This window comes from Otolemur garnettii, unplaced genomic scaffold (genome assembly GCF_000181295.1).
Source record: "Otolemur garnettii isolate 467f Iridium unplaced genomic scaffold, OtoGar3 scaffold00182, whole genome shotgun sequence".
In the NCBI taxonomy this organism is placed as follows: domain Eukaryota; kingdom Metazoa; phylum Chordata; class Mammalia; order Primates; family Galagidae; genus Otolemur; species Otolemur garnettii.
The window spans coordinates 557703-564436 of NW_003852577.1; positions in this window are offsets into that span (position 1 = coordinate 557703).

Sequence of the window (6734 nt, forward strand, 5' to 3'; positions counted from 1 at the left end):
GCGTGTGTGCAGCTCACACACCGGTGGAGTGCAGGGAGCATGCCCAGCAATACTGTGGTGATTCCCGGCACTGTGGGTCTGTCTCTCCTCGAGATGTGGGCCTCAGTGTCTCTGCCCTCAAGAGGGCTGACACTCTAGTTGGGGAATAGCCTTACACTTGGTGGCAGTGAGTGAGAGGAAACGGTTTGAGTCTCAGGGCTTTCTATTTGTTGTTAGTTTTCATTTTAATTTTCCCATTAGGTTATCTCTGAAGGAGGACTCAACCGGATTGGATTCTTACACAAAATGATGGAGCAGACAACATGAACAGCGACTCTGGGGTGCAGGCTTGGAGAAACAGAAATTGGAGGCCGAAAACTGGGTAATAAGAAAGGGATATGGGACCAGGCGTGGTGGCTCACACCTGTAATCCTAGCCCTCTGAGAGGCTGAGGCAGGCAGATTACTTGAGCTCAGTTCGAGACCAGCCTGAGCAAGAGTGAGACCCCGATCTCAAAAAAATAGCCAGGTGTTGTGGCAGGATCCTGTAGTCCCAGCTACTCAGAGGCTACGGCAAGAAACTCAAGAGACTCTTGAGCCCAAGAGTTTGAGGTTGCTATGAGATGTGATGCCATGGTACTCAACCCCAGGGAGACTGAGTGAGATTCTGTCTCCCCCAAAAAGAAAGGGACATGGCTCAGGGCCAAGGATTGGGAAGTTTCTGGAGCCGGGGTGGTGCTGCCAGTGTGAGAGGCGGGGATTGCTCTTGCTGTCTTCTCATGGAAATGTATCACAAATTACTTATGTAAAGAAAAAAATCAAATGCATTTTTGTAATTTTAGGAGTGTTCAGTTTGAAGTATTAGTGGTTCTTCAAAGTCCAGGGGCCAATACAACATGAACTTGGGCTACAGGTAAGAAAGCAGGGTTTCTAGTGACAATCAGGACAATACTAATATTCAGTGGCTTTGGAGAAAGAGTGTGTGTGTGTGTAGAGTGGGAGACAGGGGATGGGAAGGAGAGGGCAAGGAAACGCTGATGAGGGGGGAGTAGAAGAAACAGAACTTTGCCAATGAGCCTGTTGCAGACCAGGGGTCCTCCCAGTTCTGGCACATGGTGACCCCCACAGATATCTCCCAGCCCTGAGTCTCCTTGGAGGGAGAGAGAGGGCGCACCCACCTGCACTCTGGCAGACGTCACACTAGTGGGCACTCCTGTCCTGACATGTGGTCCTGGCGTACTAACGACTTGCTCATGGACACAGAACCTCTCAGCAGTCACACGCCAGTGCTGGAAACCCAAATTACAAACTGACCTCCAAGGACGGTGCGTGGGATCATGCAAGGAGGATGGGAAAAGCCAGGTTTAGCTCTGCACCTGTGTGTGGAGCTATGGGTCTGGCTCTTGTTTTTACCACAATGATGTGAACTGCAAACAGGTCATTTCTGTAGCTTACCCCTTACTGGAAGCCTATATATTAATAATACCATCAGAAGTCCACACTTGACTTCCTAGAATTGGGCTTTTGGAGAGAAAGATTCATTTATTTATCAACTTCATTAACTTGAGGTTAACAAAAATTTCTACATGTGAAAGGAGGCGTGGTGAAATTATACACAACTCCCCAGAACTAGGCTCTACTTACCTGGAGTCAGAGATCTGGAAACAAAATTATTTCATGAAGAAGTGGTTTGTGGGCCCCTTTGAATGAGACCAACAAAGCACGTCCCCCATTCTTTTTGCACTTCTAATGGAAGAGCCAGCTCAAACCCTGGGACGTCTGCACAAAAGCCCCCACTGCCTGCTAAATCTATTTACCACGCATCAGAATCCCTCACTAACTTACTTTTTGGCATCTTTCTTCAACTTTCCTCACTATTAAAATAATTAACAATAGCAATAACGACATACTTGAAAAGCCTATTTAAAATGAAGCAATGTTTATAATTCCAGGAAAGCATAAAATGCACATGTTCAGGTACTGTTATGAATTAGAAGCTTCCTGATTGATGCAGAGTAAAGAAAAGTCAGGTCTGGGGTAAATAAGAGTTTGGCTTTCCAAAGTTTTCAGGGTGGATTCAAGTGCTTTTGTTGCCAACATTCAGACCTGCCTGACACAGGCACGGTCAGGCTTACTAAACCACCCTAATTTCACCGAGCTCCTTGTCCTCCACACATTTAGAAATCTGAAGCGCTATGTTGGAAAGATGTCCACTGTTATGGGGACTGGGCCAGGGCAGAGGGTAAAGTGCCTCTTATGCTTCTGAATTTGGGTGGATGTACTCTTGGGGGTGCTGTCCTATTCCCAGGCAGAATCACCTGGCCCAGGACTCAGGCGGGAATGTTGTGCCCACAATGGCTAGTGGTATTGCTCAGTTCTGGGAATAAAGCATTCATGGTCAGCGCTTTACAATAAACCTTTTGGCACTTGGGTGATTTTCTAGAAAGTGCAGAAGAGAAAGTCTGAGCCCTCTGGGCGAATCTGAAGTTGAAGGCACAGCCAAGCCTGGGAGGAGCTCCGTCACTTGTTCCTTTTCTGTCTTTGTGCTGCCATCTAGAGAGGAAAGGAAAACATGTGTTGTGTCCTAGTGAGGACAGTCACCTGAAATCCCATCTACAGCTTCTAAAACAGAAAAGCAGACAGAGCTGGCAGCAGTGCAGTGTCCTCTCTAGGGGTCCCGGCGTGGCCTGCCTGAGACTCCTGGAGAACGGCTGAGAAGCACAGTGTTCCTTCAGTGTTGAAAGGACGTGAAACACAGCATACAGTCAGAGCTGCCCATACTTATGGAACAGAAGCCGTCATTTTAGGAAGAAAATGAAAACACAAGAAATGCACGAAAATAAGATTTTGAGATGAACAGTGCTTAACCTACACTGCTTTTGTTTTCTTCTTTTTCTTTATAAGAAGTCGAAAACCTTATGTAGACTCCAATGTGTATAAAAATAAACATGAATTTTCTGATAGTAGTCGCAATTAGTATCCCTCTGAAGACTGTAAATGAACAAGTTTAATTACTATAAGTTGGTTTTTCATTGAGCACAGTTAAAAAAAATGTAGATGGAAGTCAGTTATCTATGCCATAGAGTGGACAGGAAAGGAAGGAGGTGGGGCCTTCCTGGACCACGCCCTTCCCAGCACTCTGCTCTCCTCCCTCCTCAGCTTCCCCACAGCCCCTAGCACTGTCTGACATGCCGTCTGTCTGCTCATCCTAGAATGGAAACTTCCCCAGGGCAGGTATTTCTGTCTACCACGTTGACGGCTTGGCTCCAGTGTCCAGAACATCTTCAGTACTTGTTCATAAAGGAATGAATGAATGAATACACACTTACTGCCTGGCTGCTTTTTTCTCCAAAAACAACATGATTGATTTTATATACATTCTGATTAAAACACAGGTGTAAGGTGATTATTTTTTTAGCATCTGTGAAGAAGCTGACTCTTCTGTAGGTCTCACTTGGCGCTTCTCTGCTCTGATAGGCTTGATTGGTATGAGACGATCAGAATAACATTTATTAATAGAAGCACAGTAAATGCTCCAAGGCTGACAGCTGAATTGAAGATTTGACATGCAAACCCACCAGCTAAGTAGACGCTTCAGTGAAATTCTGACTCACAAGGCTGAGGACAAAAGGACCTGCAGAATTCATCATGAATAAAGCAAGAATGGAGCACAATGACTTGGAGTTTTCCCTATCTTAAAATAAAATTTGCAATGAAAAGATATTACATAAGATAAATTGCCATACACTGCAGATAGTGGTGTGAACAAGAACCCTGGGTAAGCAGAAAGGAAAGAAACCTGGGTGGGGGGGTGGGCACCCAGGTTCTCCCCTAATCTGTGCAGCCTCAACTTACCATCAGGCCACTGGGAGCCCATTCCTTCTGGGCTCCCTCTGAGACTGCAGTGAAGGGCAATTGAGATGCTCATGACCAGCTGCTGTGTAAATGGGAAAGTACTAGTAAACAGAAGTGGAAGACTTGCTGGTCAGTCAGAGGCGCTGAGCAGTGTGTAGATCTCAGTGGCTAAGTATATATATAAAGGGTATAAAATTCTAATCATTTCTTCCCATTATTCAAGTGAAGTCAAAGCCTGTGGACATCTCCCAGGGACACTGAGAAGTCTTCCAGGAAGAAGACTTCCTGGAAGTCATCTAACACCCAAGATCCACAGACTCTGAACTTAGGCTGGAGAAAGGGATGTTTGGGAGGAGACAGGTGATCCAAGCCGGCTCCTTACCTTATATCAGCTTTAAGAACAGAGAAAGTCAATTCCTAAGCTAGGACAAGAAGCTGTCTTTCCAATATGGTGAAGACGTGACATTTCAGGATGTAACGGCTGAGGTGGTGTGATAGACAGTCTAGGAGTCAGAGGGCCTGAGTTCAAGTTCTGGCTGAGCAACCTTGGGCAACTGAGCTGATCTTACCTCTCTCAACTGTAAAACAGGAAAAAAATACCCATGCCATGTGGTTTATTGGAAGGATTAAACACATACATTCATGTGAAGGGTGCTTAAAAGATCGCAAAGCAAGCTGCCAGTCTTTGTTTTTACTTTCCAATAATTACACACTTTGAATTTCTTTCCATTGCAAAGTGATGTGTAATCTTTGGAAAATGAACACACACACACACACACGCAACACAGGTGCCACAGCAGCCAGCATAAGCATTTTGGTGTGTCTTCGTCCAGAGAAACAGATGAGGTAACCCTTGCACTGAGCAGAGGGGCTCTGCTGGCTGACTCCAACAGCACTTTCTTCCCAGCTGTAGAGGACACAAGTGCCTGTCCGCAGGAAAAGACACAATAAACTGGGTGATCCAGTCCCACTTCACACGGAGGGTGACAATGGGCTCTTGGGGAGGCAGGACTGGGCCAGCAGCCAGGAACAGTCCAGCCACTTCCTCTTAACTGGTCTCTTTAGTACTGACACAAGGTTGGTCGCCTGAAGTCCCTTCCCCACTGCACTCACATTTGTAAAGATTAGGATATGTTTACCGTGGCCCTCACAATCTGCACGCATATAAACAGCACTCAGTGAGTGAATATAAATCTACTTAGTGAGTAAATCGGTGCACTTTAATTTTTCAGCTTGTCTTTGTGTCTTGCTAAGGTTCCAAATGAAAGAAATCAGAATGAGCTTCAGTACACTAGGAAACTGGACTGACAAGCAAGACATCTACCCAAGACTTGTGCAGGACAATCTCTCTGGGAGCCAGAACCTAAGAAAGACAAATCATGAAAGGTGACAGGGCCTGAGGGTTAAGAGGGGGAGGAAGTAGGAATTAAAGATAAATTACATGAAAAAGGAAAGAATGCTGGTAATCTGGGACCAGTTTTAAAAATACCTGTGATCTGATAAAAAAGATGGAGGCACTAAGGTGTGTACCCAACTGGTTCGGTAGTTTGAAGAAAAGTTTTGAAGCTTCCCCCAAATCAGCACATTAATCAAAAAGAAAAATGATGTAAGTAAGAGATGCAAAAGGCCAAAGGATTCTAGAAAGCTAAAGTACCCCAATGTTTGATGTAATAGTCTAAAAAAGCTCTAGCTTGAAATTCCTTCAAGAATTTGAAAGAAGGCTAGGATATGTGTGTGTAAGTGTACATCTTTGTATGGACGTGGGTATGTGTTAATGTCTGTGTGTACTTATATGTATATATGTGTGGTTAGGTGGATCAATGGACAGTATACATGAGAGGGGATACCCGGAAAAAGTAAGATCTGAGACAGGAGGTCTTCTCAAGGAGACCCCAAGGTTACACCTTCACAGTCCTCCCTGTAGTGACTCAGCTTTTAGGAATTTAGAAACTTAACTTCCTGGGACCTGGAAACTAACACTTCTTCCTCTTTGTGAAAACCCACATTCCTGTAAAAGCCAGACCCAGCTTCTCCAACTTGATTCAAACTGACCAATGAGAAAAGTACTTGTAGGCTGAAATTTTTCCAGTGGGGATAAAAAGAAGACTGAGCCAGTCAGGGAGTGTGACCGTGTTGAATTCTGCGCCCTCACTCCACCACCGAAATAAAGCCCTTCCACGGGCAGCGCCTATGGCTCTAAGGAGTAGGGAGCCAGCACCATACACTGGAGGTGGCAGGTTCCAACCCAGCCCCAGCCAAAAAAATAAAAAATAAATAAAGCCCGTCCTCTTTTAAACATGCTGTTTGGGTGCTATCGCTACATTGGGCCTCTTTCTACAACATAAATTTAAGCTCACATTAGTTTGATCCTACTATCATTTCCCAAACCAACACTTGGCATGTGTAATACTATTTGTTTTTAATTCCTTAATTATTGTTGAACTCTTAACTAATATACATTCAAAGTGAAATTAGGATTTTCATATAGATATCAAAGGCATATTTACAAATGCATAAAAAACCTCTAACATTCATAAATTCCCATTTAATTTGTGGCTAAGTCATAATGTGAGTTCTCATAAAAGCTCCTGGGAAGATAAGGAGTTTAGGAACACTACATACTCTTAAACATTAATAATTTCAGTTGAGGGTTGAAAAAAATAACCTTTTAATGTCATTTAAGGGTAAACTCATTACTATTTTCACAGCCACACAGGTGTAAGTCAAAAAGAAGAGTTGCATACCCACAGAAGTGTAAATCATGGAGTCTAGCGGCACAGCCACACAGGGGTAAGTCATGGAGTCCGGCTGCACAGTCACACAGGGGTAAATCATGGAGTCCGGCTACACAGCTACACAGGGGTAAATCATGGAGTCAGGCTGCACAGTCACACAGGGGTA